Consider the following 16,372-nt stretch of genomic DNA (forward strand, 5'->3'; position numbering starts at 1 on the left):
GTGATTGATTCTGAATTATGGAAGCTATATGTTTTCTCCTTTTACTACGCTCTATGCATTGAGGAAACAAGTTGATCAGTTTTAGCTAAATGTGATCCAAAATGGTTGCTCCAGAAAATTATGGCTCTTATGTTTACAGAGAAATTGTAAAAATTGTAATAAAAAAAGCCCTGGAAAAAAAGGTTTGTTGAATTTGGTATAAACACACTGTTTGGCCAAATTCTTTAGCTTCAGGAAAGACAGTATCTGGACATGACAAATTATCAAAGAGTGTTTGTATTCCTGCATTCCCAGCACCTCCATTCACTAGTATTAAAATCAAAGCAGTGAGAAATATGCTATATGCTGGATTCATAGGCATTTACTCAAGGATACTTAACAGTTTATAAGAAATCACTGGAGGCCTCTTCTCTCTTTTAGTCAAGCATAAATATATGCAATTAATTTTTCAAGAATTATAAAGTATTCGGTCAACAGATATGTCAAATACAATAAGGGTGCAAACATCTGCAATGTAAAGGCACATTTATTTTTATTTTCAGGACATTTTGAAATGAGGAGATGGCATTCAATTCTCAGAACCTGACAAGCTACCAGGTAAAGAAATGGAATTGTCAATCTTCAGCCTGTGACAGAAGATACAAAAGCAACTAATTGAACAATCCTGCTTGATTGGCTTATTTTTGTTATTTCTAGTGTTAGAGAAAAGACTAGGGGAAAGTAAGTGATAGGCACAAAATGTTACTTACAAGCGAACAAGTACTTTCAAATCCATGTGTTGATGAAGTATTTGATTTTTGTCTTCAGTAGAAGAAAATCATTAAACACTTAATAGTGTTATTTTGGGATTCATAAAACCTGACATCTTAAACAAGTCATGCTTGTATAGCCAGTTCTGTGACGAGAGTATCACGTATTTTCTTATTTCCACTCTCTCTCTTCTTTGCTTAGAAAAGTCTTTCTTTACAAGATCTGTTGGCACTGTTTTAAGAGTTAAATTACATACTCCTTAGATTTAGTTTTTCCAATGAGACATGAATATAAACTTTCAAACAGGAAACTATGTCATTTAAGATAGGCCATCTGTTATTAGAAACAGTTATTTCACACACCAGTGTTGTTGCCGGGCATGGTCAGTCCCTTGGAATTTCTTGTGTCAATAATTTACTCGACCTTTCAGCCAATTTACAAAGTGTCCATTTGTTAATGGTTAAGCAACCATTGTGGATCACATTTAGCTAAAACTGATCAATTTGTTTCCTCAATGCATAGAGCGTAGTCAAAGGAGAAAACATATAGCTTCCTTCTAAAGTGTAGGTTTGTATGATCCACCACAAAAAGCTATGCCATCACCTCTCCATTGAAGACACTGTAGTAGGCCAAGCCAGGAATTTTAGCTAGGAGAAAGTAACTCATTTAGCCCGACTATATTCAGCACTTTATAAATTAGGCTTTCATCCTCTCTGGTTTATATGAACACCATTTATTTAATTTGTTATGATTAAGAACCAAATAAAAAGAGTTGAGTGAGGAAAGAATGAGAGATGAAAAACAAGTAAATCATACAAAATGATTTTTAACACATTAACTTATATTGTCTCTGCACACTTCTTTTATTTTATATTATTTCTGTACTCTCACAGGTCTGGTAAAGTTAGTAAAAATTTTATTATTTCTTTCCCTCAGTGCTATATAGCTCTGGGCTCCATTCTACAGTGCTCATCACATTGTAGTGGAGTCACCTGTATACTTTCCTGACTCTCCACTGGACTGTGAACTCTTTGAAAGGAGGACTCTATTGCATCTTTTTGTGTCTTCAATACAAAATACTGAATGAATACATGAATGAATGAATAAATGGAATTTTCCTTACCGTACTAGGTACTAAGAAAAATGGCTAAAAACAAGCTCAGCTCTCCAAGACCTTATAATCTACTATGAAGGACAGGTATTAAGAAATAATTACTAAAATATAATTGTATTAATACAGCTGTGCACTTAGAAGAACAGAAAAAGGATTACTTGCAAAGTCTTTGGAGGGTATGGGGAAAGGCCCTATTAAAGACTGCCTGAGTGGGTCTTAAGAGATGAAGGGGAGACTTGGGAAGAAAGAACACCCTAATTAAAGGAGAAAACATGAACAAGCCCATGCAGATGAGAAGTGGTGTGCTGAATATGGCAAATAACAAGCAGTTCACATTTAATGGAACATAAGGGGAAGGGACGTTTAGAGATGAAGTTGGAGAGGTGGACTGGGTTGAGATCCTGATCAGGAGGTTTAGGTGATGGGAAACCCTTGCAGGGTATTAAGCTGGATAGTGGCATGGTCAGATATATGTTTGAGTGGGACAAAGTTAAATAAGGGACAAGAAACTATTTTACTTGTTCAGGTAAGAGATACAGATGGGCTGAACTAGGATGGACATAGGAAAGAAGAAGGAGAAAGCCTTATAAAGGTAGAATGCTTTTCTTTCCTCTGTAACACATAGCCTTCTAGCTATTATTTATAAAACTTAGCACACTGCGTCAGAATCAACCACAGTTAATTGGAGTCAAATTTGAAATTCAATAAGGTGTGGAAGATATGTGAATGGTTGAGGTCAAGAATATATCCCAGGTTTCTAGCTTGATTAACTGGGAGGACAGTGATGTTGACATAGAAAATACAGAGAGATCAGTAGATCTGGATAAACGATAGGACTCAGGATGAAATAATGCTTACTGATTCATTTCTAGACATGCTGAGTTTGAGATTTCTTTAGTACGTTAAATGTGTACCATGGGTAGTTGATTATGAAGCTGGGTATGAATGTGAGGCGCATCCAAGACATCTAGAATTAAGATAAAAATATTAGCAGTATCTGGATGTTGAAATTATAGCAGATGAGAAGATGCAAGAGGAGGGTATAGAACAAGGGGGTAAGTGGTCTGAGGAGGTAGTCTGGGGAAACAGCTCTAGTTAATGGTGGACTCAAGGACAGTTTGTGGAGAAGATACCTATGGTAGGACATTTTAAGTGAGTATACATGATATGGTTAGACATACACAGTTAGGATATGATATGGTAAGATAAACAATAGAATCGGAAGAGTTTGGTATCAAGGACCCAAAGGGATAGACAAGTTTAATACTGAAGAGTAACGAATGATGTCAATGCAATACAATTCCAATAATGGCATCTTTAAACACGCCCTGGACTTGGCAGGTTGGGAACCATTGTTGTCTTTCCCCAAAAATAGTTGCAGTAGAGGCAAGGGCCAGGTTGCCATGGTAAGACAAAGTCTCCTGGAGGTCCTCACTACACTCTAGGATGTCAAAGCCTCAAGAAGGATTGTAGCAAAAATCCTGCTTACATTTATTTATTTTTTAATCTGGCTCTTTGCACTTCACTAACTTAACAAATTTTTTTCCCCATATAACATGAATTAATGTAACAATGGATCTGTGTTCATTAGAACATACTTTAAGAAAGATGGATTAAAAAAAGAAAATACAAAATCTGTAAATAAATTGACTTACAAATTACAGAAAAAGAAAGATGGATTGGAAGCTATATATATTTAGCCGTCTCTAAAACAGACAAAATGATGCATTGAAAGAAATAATCTGAAAGGGAGAACGATGGAGGTTTTCTAATAAGGAATAAATCATTTCTCCAAATTCAGAAATGATTATTTCTAAATCCCCTCAATTTTTATGGGACTACAAGTGTGCCCTGATTGTTTGTCTCAGCTGTATATAGAAAACATATGCAACAAAGAGGAATAAAATAATTCTGCTTTGGGGTGGATTTTTAGATTTCCTTATCTAGATTTGAACAGAAATTAAATAACTCCTTGGTACATTATTCTCAGCTAGGGATTAGCGAAAATGCAGATGTAAGAGGAGCAAAACCACTTGATCTATCAATCACAGCCTCCTGCAACTTGTCAGAAACAGCTATTTTTTAAATGTATATAAAATCTCTTCCACTGAATTGGCAAATAGAGTACTATCCAGCAGCCAGTCACCTGTGTAGTTAGGGTCCATTACAGGGTAACACGGGACTTCTCACTGTAAGGTGAGTGGCTCAGAGACACTTTCTTTATATCCTAATACATTAACAAATAAAATAAGCTAACAATGATACTGGCTGTTTTTCACATCTTCTCTTTCTTCTGTTTTCAGTTATGAGTGTATTTATGTGTTTGTGAGAGAAGGGAAGTCATTTTTTGTTTTTCTTCTTCAGGAATAAAATAATTTGCTGACAAGCTAATAGGAAAATATATGGGAGACCAGAGCAAAAGCAGTGATATTAGAAATGCCTACAGCACAGTGAATTCACCATCAAATGAGATACTTTTAACATACACGGATATTACGGATTCTCCATACATCACCAATGCCCATTTTATTTCAAGGAACTTTGAATCTACATAATTTGCCATCAGTAGCTCTGGAAGAAACTGAAGAACGTGTGAACAAAGACTGAGCAATTCTCCTCACTCAAATCCATTATCTGTTTTCTGAGGGCTAGTTGAACCCTTCCTCACTCACTGTTTTCATAATTAAAACCAGGAACACAACTAAAATATCAGATAAACACTGTGACACAATATTAACTCTGGAATGAAGAATGAGATTTTTAATGATTATGGAAAATCACCCTTACATTAATTATTTCTTTACCTAACACTACTAAAGAGTTCCTTCATAAAAAGCAAGAATGAGTAGCAATTAAAAGTTAGTTAATACATCTACAAATATCTACTGATCACCTGACCTATGCTGATCACTCACTAGGTGTTATGGGGAATGAATAAATAATTTAATAACCCTCACCATCAAGAACTAGAAATTAAATCAAGGCATTAGTGCACAGATATGAATCTTAGAGTCAATTCTAAAACTTCATTTTCTCTGAAGCTCCATATATATATCAAATATGACTAAAGAACATTTAAGCTGTCATATTTTCTTTCTTCCTGAAATAGCTAGCTCTAACCTACGTCAAATTTTTTTCAGTGATACCATTAAATCATAATGGGATAAAGGGCAAGGGAAAAACAAACAAAAATGCATTTACCTTAATGAAAAAGAAGAACAAAAGCCATGTTATTTTCTAAATGGTAATAGCAGTAGAAATGACAATGGTAATAAAATGTTATCATTTCTTAAGCACTTATTACCAGTGAAGCAGGAGACTTGGTGATTACACACTTTAATTCATTTAAGCCTGCCAAGAACTGTTTCAGACAGAAAAATCCCCCTTTTGCTAACAAGAAAAGCAAAGATAACAATTGTTAGGCAACTAGTCCAAAGTTATACATTTGGGAAATAGGGAAGCTGGGGCCCAAACCCACATTCTTAAATACTACACTTCATCATACATACCTATGTATGCCACTGTACACTTCTTAAAAATCCAAGTAACATTTTTAAACAGACCTCTAAGCTGTCAACTGAATCCTATAGTGACTGATCCCCTGTTAATTGTCAGTCATCTTCATCAGTAAAATTGGATATTATTCGTTGCAATGTTGCATTTCTCAAAGGAGGCCAAGCCCATATGCCCCACTGCACAAGCTCTTTTTAAAATGCAATGTTGACTATTTTTCAGTGAGGAGTGTGGTCTTTCTTTCCCTTCCTTGAATATGGCCAGGTCTGTAATTATGGCACAAGTGACCCTATATGACTTCTGAGGCTAAATGATAAAAGGTTATTAGGCTTCCACCTGGTTCTCACGAGATACCTATCCTTGGAACACAGCTGCCGTACTGTGGGGAAGTCGAGAAGCCACATGGAAAGGCCATGTGTAGACGGTCTGGACACAGCTCTAGCTGAGGTGACAGCTGTCTTCCAGGATCAGTCATGAGACAAATGAATGAGCAAGCTTTTAGATGAATCCATTCCTTAACGTTTGAGCTGCTCCCAGTGATGTCTTGTGGAGCAGAGACAAGCTGTGCCCACTGAGCCCTGTTCAAATGTCAAGGCAGTGAATGAAATAAATGTTGTCATTATTTTTAGCTACTAAATTTGGGTATGTTACTAAACAGCAATATATAGCCATAGCATCTAATTTCACAGTTCTGTGTTCTGCGATAACACGTGAAAAATCCCATTTTAAAGAGCTAAACCAATCATATGATTATTACTGCTTTTATTGGTTGTTAAAATTACCCTGTGGAATCACTTCAAATGGTTAAACTTGTTCTAATACCTTCTACTCTTACTATTAAAAATATGGTCCATGGACCAGCAGCATCAGTGTCACTCGTCAAACAGAAATGCAGAACCTGAGGTCCCACCCTAGACCTGCTGAATCAGAATCTGCCCCTTAACAAGATCCCCAGGAGATTCCGATGAGTATTAAAGTTTGAGAAGCACTAATACAGACCTCCTGAGCAAGTCCTTGATGGTGTAGGGTCTGTCTGTGATCAATCATATGTATTGGTTAGCCTGAGGGCGTCACTACTCCTGTGGATAGACACTGTCTCCTCATCTTCTATAGAAAGAAATGTTGAACCAGGAAGAAACCCTCTGCATTTTCATGGGGAAATTCATGAGAAATAAAAACCTTCAAAAGCTGTCTCTCTTTTAAGATGAGCGGAAGGCTGACAGAGGCGACCCAGCGTGATCTGACAGATGGTGTATGTCAGATGGATGAGTGGAAAAGAAGAAAGAGAGCCTTTCAAAGTATCTGATTGTAGTTTTAGCTAAAAGCTGCCTTTCAGCCAATTTTCCAGAGTCCAGTAGCTTCCAAATGTTTTGGATCAAGGGTCCACTATTGCAGTATTTTGCAGGTAATTGGCTAGCTGCATTGCCAATTACCTGCATAGGTAAAAGTGAGCGTCCCTGTCTGTGCTTTTTCCCTAATTAAAATCGCTGGTTTGAGGAAAAAATAGGAGCCATTAATATGGTACTGTGAGGTCAGAGCCTTTTCAATTTTAATTTAACCTGGTGTGTCCACCCCAAAATTTTCAATCAGATCTCAGTTTCTAATTCTGTTTGGCCTTCACCCTTAATCTAAATATTAGTTTATGTATTTTTATTCAGAAAAGAAATGGATGTACTTGCTTATCATTGCTTAGATACTCTTAACATTATTAAAAACAACAGAGAAGTACCTTGGACTCTAAAAATAGCAAATATTTTTGAAAGTGGAATAAAGAAAAGACAAACCCACATGTTTTCTTTAAAATGGGTTTTAAAACATGACATCCTCTTTAATCATCATCATCATCATCACTATAGTAAAAAAACTTCACAGTTATAGGATATTTTCCAGCTTTCTGGTTGGCCCTCTCAACAGCCCTGTAAGAATAGCAAGCACCTATTTTCTCTCTTTTACAGATGAGGAAGGTGAAACAGAAGAGATCAATACAGGTGACCTCACTAGTCTGTTGTTTTATGGTAGAGGAGAAACTAATGTTTATGTCTCTGGACTCCTGTGGACTACTCTACAGAAAATAGAGAAGATGCCTTAATGTTAGGTAAAAATTATGGCTAAAAGCAACACGGGCTGAAATATAACACAGTCATTTGCACAATGCTCTCTGATTCCAGCAGGACTTTCTGTGACAACAAGAATGCTCTTTGCACTGGCCAACACAGTACCACTAGCCCTATATGGCTGTTGAACACTTGAAATGTTGCTGTTATGACTAAGACACTGGATTTGGGGGTTTGTTCAATTTTAATTAAGTTAAAAAAGTTAAATTTAACTTTACTCTGAGGGTAGATGCATAAAGGGCTGAGGGACAGGCTTTGGAAAACCCATGTTTCTAACAATGATTTCTAGGCATCTTCTTCCACAAAGAACCCTATTATTACCTCTGCAGAGACCCCAGGATAGAAAGGAAAAGAAAGGAAAGGAAAGGAGTCAAGTTGCCAGAGGCCAATGAGACAAGAGTCCAAGGAACCAGATTAGAGCTCTGAACTCTGCTCTCTCTTATAAACAATATGAAAATTGGAGTCTGTAAGTTCTAAGTTATAAAACTATGTGATTTTTAGCAAGATAACAACTGCTCCTCCCTAACCCCATTCTGTTTCTTCTTTCTGTAACATCATCTTGAAATTCCTTCTAACCTCACCAAATTAAAAAAAAACAAAAAACACTTCCAATCTCCAATTTCATGTTCCTTTCTCATAAGCCAATTAAGAATAATTTCCTTGTATCATTTTCCACTTTAAAAGAGCCAGGTAATGTACTTGTCCAGCTTCTGAGATATGGCAAAAGCAATTAATTCAAAGCATGACTTTGTTCTTCCTATTTTCTTGTCCTTTCAGTCATGAATCACAGTTATTTGGACTTGGTACTTACACTTGCTTTGCCTTAGGATGTTCCAATCTTTTTTTACGATGGTCTCTTCCACAGCTATGCTAAGAAATATGCTCTATGCCCTCGGCAGCTCTTTTTTTCTGACTTCACATTAAATGCAAAGAGGAAATAGTGATATAAAATCCCCCATTTCCTGATAAATTCTCTTTAATTCTCCACTCTTCAATTTTACTAGGGCTATTTTTCTTTCATGTATGTTTCAAATACATTTGCAGTATCTTTTCCTTAGTAAGAACCTGGTCTGAATGACATATATTTCTTCTCCCATCCCTAACTATCCTTTTAACATGTTTCTGTTCACTCTCAATCCAACTCTTTTCCTATCAGCCTTCTTAGATTAAAAATAAAACTGTTATTCATCAGTTTCAATCAGATCATTTTACTTTCCTATGCTCTTCTGCTAGCATTCAGACTGAACCCAATTTGAGAAAATTTGCGTCACTTCCAGTTGAAGAAATGTGCTTAGGGATTTAGAGTAATTTTGAAGATGTTTCACTTTTTGAAAACAGGTTTCCTACAAGATATCAAATCCTATGAAACATATTTAGGGCATTAATTTTCTGAAAGGCAGTATCCATCCAATTCCTACAATTCTTGTTTTTTTAGAATTTTGGTCTTTAAAAGCAGGAAATAGGTAATAATAAGAATCCAAGATTCAGTTCACATACTCTTGATGGTTAGGGAACAGAATAAAGAGCATCTAAATTTAATCCATGGAGTTTCAAAGGGTTTTAACTGGCCTTAATACCTTTCCAGTTTGGATGACTCTTGGAGAGATGAGATGAGTTTCAGAGGTCTCCAGGTCAAGGTAGGCCTGGAAAGGATCTTCAGGAGAAATTCAGACTGATTCAGATTCCCAAGAATCTGGAACCCAGCCTAGAGCTGACTGAGGAAAACACTCTCTCTACGGACTGAAACTGGTTCTGAAGAGAACAGGACAGGGGGGGCAGCTGTGCCCGAGCCTTTAGCTTTACTTTACTTTTACTTACTTTACCTTCCCTTTTTCTTTATGAGAAGTTCAGTCCAAAGTGCTGGGAAGCTCAGAACTCCTATCAATACTGCTTTAAGTCTGAATAATCAACAGCTCTGCTGCTACGTAACCTCCCTCGCCCGTTTCAGCCTCACAGAATTGCAACTCTATCGGGGATTATCAGGGGTGTTCTCCGTTCTCACTTACCACCTTCTCTCCTGTCCTTTCTGATGAAGAAACCTACCTAACCCTGTTTGCCCTCAGAGCTCATCACCAAAACATTTCCTTTCTGGCAACTATCTTACAACATTTTGAATAAGAAAAGCCTGTCACTTCTGAGGGCAGGTCTTTTTATTGTTTTCCCTCCCAACTAGCTCTGCTCTGTCAGCCAAAGTATTTGGATCCTTTCATTCGGCCCTTTCAAGGTTGTAGTTCTCAAATGGTATCACCTGTATCTTCGCCATCCTCCAGGCACAGCCTGAGGGAGCAGCTGATCTTTCCCACTGCATTTGGTCTAAGGACTGGCCGTCATCACTTCAGTGAACAAAGGATTCTGCATCCACACTCCAGATGTGACTGTCCATTCCTCTTAGAGTTCCTCTGAACCCTTCCCCACAAGCCTCAACAACCTGTTTCCTCAGTCACCACCCAGGGACCAAGCTTCTCAGTCATCATTATCCCTGAAACACCCATCATGTCTTGTTTTTTTTTTTTTTTTTTTTTTTTTTTTTTTTAGGGGGAGAGCACGTGGGGGGGGGGGGGGGAGGGAGAGAGAGAATCTCAAGCAGACTCCCCACTGAGTGGGGAGCCCAATGTGGGGCTCCATCCCACGCCCCCCGAGAGCATGACCTGAGCCAAAATCCAGTCAGACGTGAGCTGACTGAGTCACCCAGGAGACACCCATCATACCCTGCTTCTGATGTCTCCCAATCGGAGCCAATCCCTTATGCTACTCCACCTCGCTCCCAAACACTTTATCTGGATCTCTGGTACTCTGTTCTATGATTACTGGATTTTAGTATATTTTCAAGATTTTTCCTGAATTTATTGTTCATCACCAACCCTCAACAGAAAACTTGTCTAACCTTTGGAAAACATTTCCTCTTTGAGTAGGTGAAAGCTGGTTTTCCTTTCAAGGGGTTGGCAAGGTTTCCTCCTTTCTCCCATCTTGATACATAATTATTCTTCTTGTCTCTTGCCACATCTTCTGTGAAACATGGTGGTTATAGGCACAGGATTGAGTCCCACTGCTAGGTTTCAAGTCCCAACTCTCTGTTTACTAGCAACTGTGCCTTTTGACGATTATTTGCCTCATTCTGCCTCAGCCTTCTTGTTTTTAAGATGACACAAGTACCATACTCACAGGGACAATTAAGCCTTTTATTTTAAAGATTAAATAAACTAACTTGTGCAAAGAACTTAGAAGAGTTACTGATAGAAAGTAGATCAGATCCACTTTTGCTGCTCCATTAAAGTTCTGAGGAGGCCGGGGATGAAATTAAAACCTAATTTTCTTTTATTCATGCCTTCAAACATGTTTGACCTCAGAACACTTCTTCTGCTCCTCCTTCTAAATGTAACTCTTAATACATTTTCTTGAAATCCCTGTTGCTAAGAACTCATTTAGGGAAACCCTGATTTTGAGTTTTAAACAAAAACCAGCAAACAAGTTAAAGCCAAAGAAAAGTCAAACGACTTCAGTAATATTATAATGATTAATATGAACAAATCCTGAATTAGAACTCCAACCTCCTGGTACTTAAGAATGCTGAAATTTGATCCATAAAAAGGAACTTGTAAAAGGATTGTTTAAGGGTTACATGAGAGTTCTTTTTAAGTTAGTCAGTGCTACACAACTGCTATTTCATATCGTTTTCCAGGACAGAAATCACTGAACATTGCCAGCTTTTCTTTTCTGGTTTCAGTAAGTGTTTCTGCCCTTTCTTTTATCTTGCAACTGATTGATTTTCACAGTTGTTTCTTAGGTTATATTTATATATTATAGTCAGTGGACATATATATTTTAAATGTATAAACATTAAATGGTATTTGAAAAATGCATACACTTTTGAGTATAACCCCCATTCCTATCAGAATACAGAACATAGTAATCACTCAGACTACTTCCTAGTCAACTCTTATAACCTCAGAGAAGCAACAACATTCTGATTTTGATCTCCTTTACTCTTAATTTAGTTTTGCCTCTTCTGGAACTCCATATAAATGGAATCACTCAGTGTGTACCCTATATGTTTAGTTCTTTCATTCGAGATAATATTATGAAATGAATCTATACTATCGTGATATCAGTACTTTATTCCATTTTAGTGCTGAGTAGTATTCCATTGTATGAATATACTACAATCTATTCTGGTGTTGATTGTCTTTTGGATTTTCCCATTCTGAAGTCAGCACCTTTAGTTGGCAAGATAGAGAGACCCAGGAGAGCGATGGCATATAGTTCCAGTCTTAGTCTGAAGGCCTGAGAGCCAGAAGAGCCAATGTAAGTTCTGATCCAGGTTTAAGTCAAAAGGCAGGAGAACACTGATGTCCCAGCTCAAAGACAGGCAGAGTGAGCATTCTCCCTTACTGAGCCTTTCTTCTAGTCAGGTCCTTTCAACGGATTGGATGAGGGCCACCTGCATTAGGGACGGCAATCTGCAATACTTGGGGTACCTATTCAAATGTTAATCTCATCCAAAAATATCCTTGTGGACATATCCAGAAAAATGTTTAATCAGTACATGGATATCTTGTGGCCCAGTCAGGCTGACACATAAAAAACCCAATCACACCCAGTTTGGGGCCATTATGAAAAAAATGCTCCAAAATGCTTCTGTGTTTTTGTGGAAATACACTTAATTCTCTCTAGTAAATTCATAACACTGGAATTTCTGGATTGTCTTTTTAACTATTCTAGTGGGCACATACTGCTACTTACTCTGGTTCTAATTTTTCCTTTAATTAAGTTTAATTTCCCTGATGTCAAATCCTGGTGAACACTTTTTCATATGTGAATTGGCCATTCAGATGTGTTCCTGTAAAGTATTTATTCCAGCCTTTACTTATTGTTTACTGGGTTATCTTTTTATTGTTGAGCTTCAGAAGTTGTTTTTATATCCTGGCTATTAGATCTTCTGAAAGATACAGGTTTTGAAAATATATTCTCCTGGCATGAGTCTTGCCTATTCATTTCTAAATGATGTCTTTTTGATGGGCACACATTTCTAATTTTGATAAAGTCTAATTTTCAATTTTTTCTTCTGTGGTTGTTGCCTTTTGAGTCCTGCTTCAAATCTTTGATCCCAAGTTGTGATAACATTCTTCTGTGTTTCCTTTTCCTTTTCTTTGGGTGGGAGGAGAGAGGCAGAGGGAGAGGGACTGAGAGAATCTTAAACAGCCTCCATGCCCAGCACAGAGCCTGACTCAGGGCTCGATCTCACAACCCTGAAATCATGACCTGAGCCAAAATCAAGAGTTGGATGCTTAACTGACTGAGCCACCAGGCGTCCCTTCTGTGTTTTCTTTAAAGAATATTATCATTTAGCTTTTCAGTTTAAGACTATGATACCTATCAAATTAACTTTTCTGTATGGAGTGTGGTAGGGGTGCAATGTCTTTTTTCCATGTGACTATATCATTATTTCAGCATTTGTCAAAAACTCTCTTTCCCCAATAAATTACTTTTTAGCTTTGTTAAACATCAATTGAAGTGTATATATGTGGATCAATTTATGAATTCTCTATTTTGTTCCACTGACCTCTTTGTCTATCACTATGTCAATACCACACTGACTCCCATCTTAATTACTGTAGCTCTATAGTAAGTCTTAAAATAAGGAATTGTAAATTCTACCAAATCATTCTTTGTCAATTGTTTTGATTACTTGGTTATTTATTTCCATATAAGTGTTAGAATTAGCTTCTAAACTTTTATTTAAAAACCCTACTATGATTATGTCTGTGATTACATTTATTTTTTAGCCTTATATTTAACTTTTTTGTTTAATAGAAGAAAAGGCTAAATGCCCAGGTCACCATTTGTCAGAAATGCAAGAATCAGTATGTTCTTTGTGGTTATATGTTTTTGTGGTATTTGTCATCTTTTTTTTTTTGTTGCTCAGAATCTGAGCCCCATTCTTAACTTTTGGGGAATTCCTCACACGTGAGTCTTAGAAAAAGGCAGTCCCTGCCTTTAACTACAGATGTTGAAAATGCCAGATGCTCATTTATTAATTTCCCTTGTATCAAAGGCATGAGCACTTGACCTAGAGTGTACTACTTCTGAACTTAGAAGTGGGAGATAGTCACCAAACAGGAGAATGCACCAGGGGGAATATACTTTGATGCAGTTGACAGCAATTGCAGCAACAGCATCAAAGAGTTTCCAGGGGCAGAAATGGCTGTTTTTAGGGTCAAGCAACAATATACGGTAGATTTGCAAGCTGAGTGTAAGGCTTAGCAGCAGCGGTGTGCACACCACACTGATTTTATGGGCATGATTTTTTGCCTATAGTCCTTATTGCTGCATTAACTCCTTAATTCCCACCTATTCTCCACGCCAGGTTCAGTCACCTTTCTGTCACTTCTTTCAATTAAGTCATTGTCTTCTTAAGTCAGCTAAAGTTTTTGTTGCTTAAAAATAAGAACTTGACTGATTAGTTTCAAGTAAGCCTATATCTCTCCACAGTAGGGTGTATATATGTGAGGATAGAAGAAAGAGGGTTTCTAAGAATAAATGGAATTTTTAAAGCCTTTTGGTGTATAAAATGTTCACACAAAACAAACCCAAACTTTTTCATTCCTTTTTATGGCTCAAACCTGACCCAGCTTGTATCCAATAGGACTCTTAAAACGAGCTATTCAGCTGGGGATACATGTATTTTTCGAAGTAGACAAAAACTGTCCAGAGGTATATAGATAGCTTTAAAATAATTCATTATAGGGGGGCAGAGCAAGATGGCGGAGGAGTAGGAGACCTGGATTTTGTCTGGTCTCAGGAATTCAGCTGAATAGGGATCAAACCATTCTGAACACCTACGAACTCAATAGGAGACCGAAGAAGAGAGTAGCAACAACTCTCTGAACAGAGAAGCGACCACTTACTGGAAGGTAGGACGTGCAGAGAAGTGAATCCGAGGCGATATTCAGGAGGATAGACGGCGGGGGAGGGGGCCTCCATCGGCCGCTTCTGGCAAGTGATAGAGCCGCGGAGCACAAAATCGGAACTTTTAGAAGCCGGCTCCGCTGAGGGGTCGCTCCAGTGGCTAAGCGGGGGGTGGAACCCTCGTGGGACAGTGTGGTCTCAGGACCCTCGGGGTCACAGAAAGACCGGGGGTGCCTGAGTGCGGCAGAGCTCCCAGGTGTCGGAGCGGGGAAGCCGGCTGCAGAGATGGAGCAGAGTCGCGGGCTCTCAGCTCGGGGTTGCCATAAACTGTGATCCGTGGCCCAGTCGGGCCACTGCTCCTCCAGCAGGGACCCAACAAGCGGCAGAGCCTGGGAGACTCCCCTTTCTCCCCCGGGAGGAGCGGCGCAGGAGCGCACCACAGGGATCTGCTGGGTTTGGAGACTCCACACGGGGTCGGGTGCCAGAGATAGAAACGCTCGGTCACAGGCCGGGTGAGCACGGAGGGTGGCCGGAGACCAGGGAGACGGGAGTGACTGCTTTTCTCTGGGGGCGCACTGAGGAGCGGGGCCCCGAGTTCTCAGCTCCTCCGAGTGGAGATTGGGAGGCCACCATTTTCACCCTGGTCCTCCAAAGCTGTACCAGAGCTTGCAGGGAACAAAAGCTCCTGAGAGCAAACCCCAGCAGCTTGCTTAGCCTGGACCGACAAGGGCGGGGCAATTCCGCCTCCGGCAAAGACATTTGGGAACCAGGGCAACAGGCCCCTTTCCCAGAAGATCAGCACAAACAGCCAGCAAGCCAAAACCAAGTTTACCGATCAAGGAGAACGGGAGAACTCCAGCGCTAGGGGAATACTGCACATAGAATTCATGGCTTTTTTTTTTACCATGATTCATTAGTTTTTCAAAGTTAATTTTTTTAACTGTTTTTTTTTAATTTTTCTTTTTCCCTTTTTCAACCAACATCTTATCAATCCCTTTAAAAAAAAACATTTTTTATTTTTCATTTTTAGAGTCATATTTTATCCCTTCATAGTAGTTACCCTTATTTTTGGCATATATATATAAGTTGTTCTCTCTTTAAAATTTTGAGATACAGTTTCTTCTAACAGATCAAAATATACCCTAAATCACTAGTGTATGGCTTTGTTCTAGTCTCCTGCCTGATCACATTCTCTCTTTTTTTCCTTTTTTTTCTTTTTTCTTTGTTTTTAAATCTTCTTCTTTCTTTTTTCAAACAACTTATCTTATCAATTCCTTTTATAAAATCTTTTATAATTTTCATCTTGACAGTCATCTTCCGTCCCTTCATTGTATCAACCCTTATTTTGTATATATATAAGTCTTTCTTCCTTTAAAATTTTAACAAGCACTTTCTTTTAACAGACCAAAATACGCCCAAAATCTAGTGTGTGGCACTGATCTATGCACTAGCCTGATCATATTTGATCATATTCTGTTTTTTTTTTTTGTTTTGTTCTGTTTTTATCTTTTTCTTTTTCCTCTTTTTTTTTCTCTTCTTTCTTTCCCTTTCTTGACCCCTGGTTTCAGGGTCTTTTCTGATCTGTATAGAGTATATTTGCTGGAGACGTTGTTAACCTGTTAGCATTCTGTTCTCTCATTCATCTGTTCTCCTCTGGACAAAATGACAAGACGAAAAAAATCACCTCAGCAAAAAGAACAAGAGGTAGTACCGTCTGCCAGGGACCTACTCAATACGGACATTAGTACGATGTCGGACCTAGAGTTCAGAATCATGACTTTAAAGATACTAGCTGGGCTTGAAAAAAGTGTGAAAGTTATTAGAGAAACCCTTTCTGGAGAAATAAAAGAACTAAAATCTAACCAAGTCGAAATCAAAAAGGCTATTGATGAGGTGCAATCAAAAATGGGGGCACTAACTGCTAGGATAAATGAGGCAGAAGAGAGAATCAGCGATATAGAAGACCAAATGATGG

The sequence above is a fragment of the Callorhinus ursinus genome, unplaced genomic scaffold (assembly GCF_003265705.2).
Source record: "Callorhinus ursinus isolate GAN/ISIS: 27379988/994484 unplaced genomic scaffold, GSC_fseal_2.0 scaffold10, whole genome shotgun sequence".
In the NCBI taxonomy this organism is placed as follows: domain Eukaryota; kingdom Metazoa; phylum Chordata; class Mammalia; order Carnivora; family Otariidae; genus Callorhinus; species Callorhinus ursinus.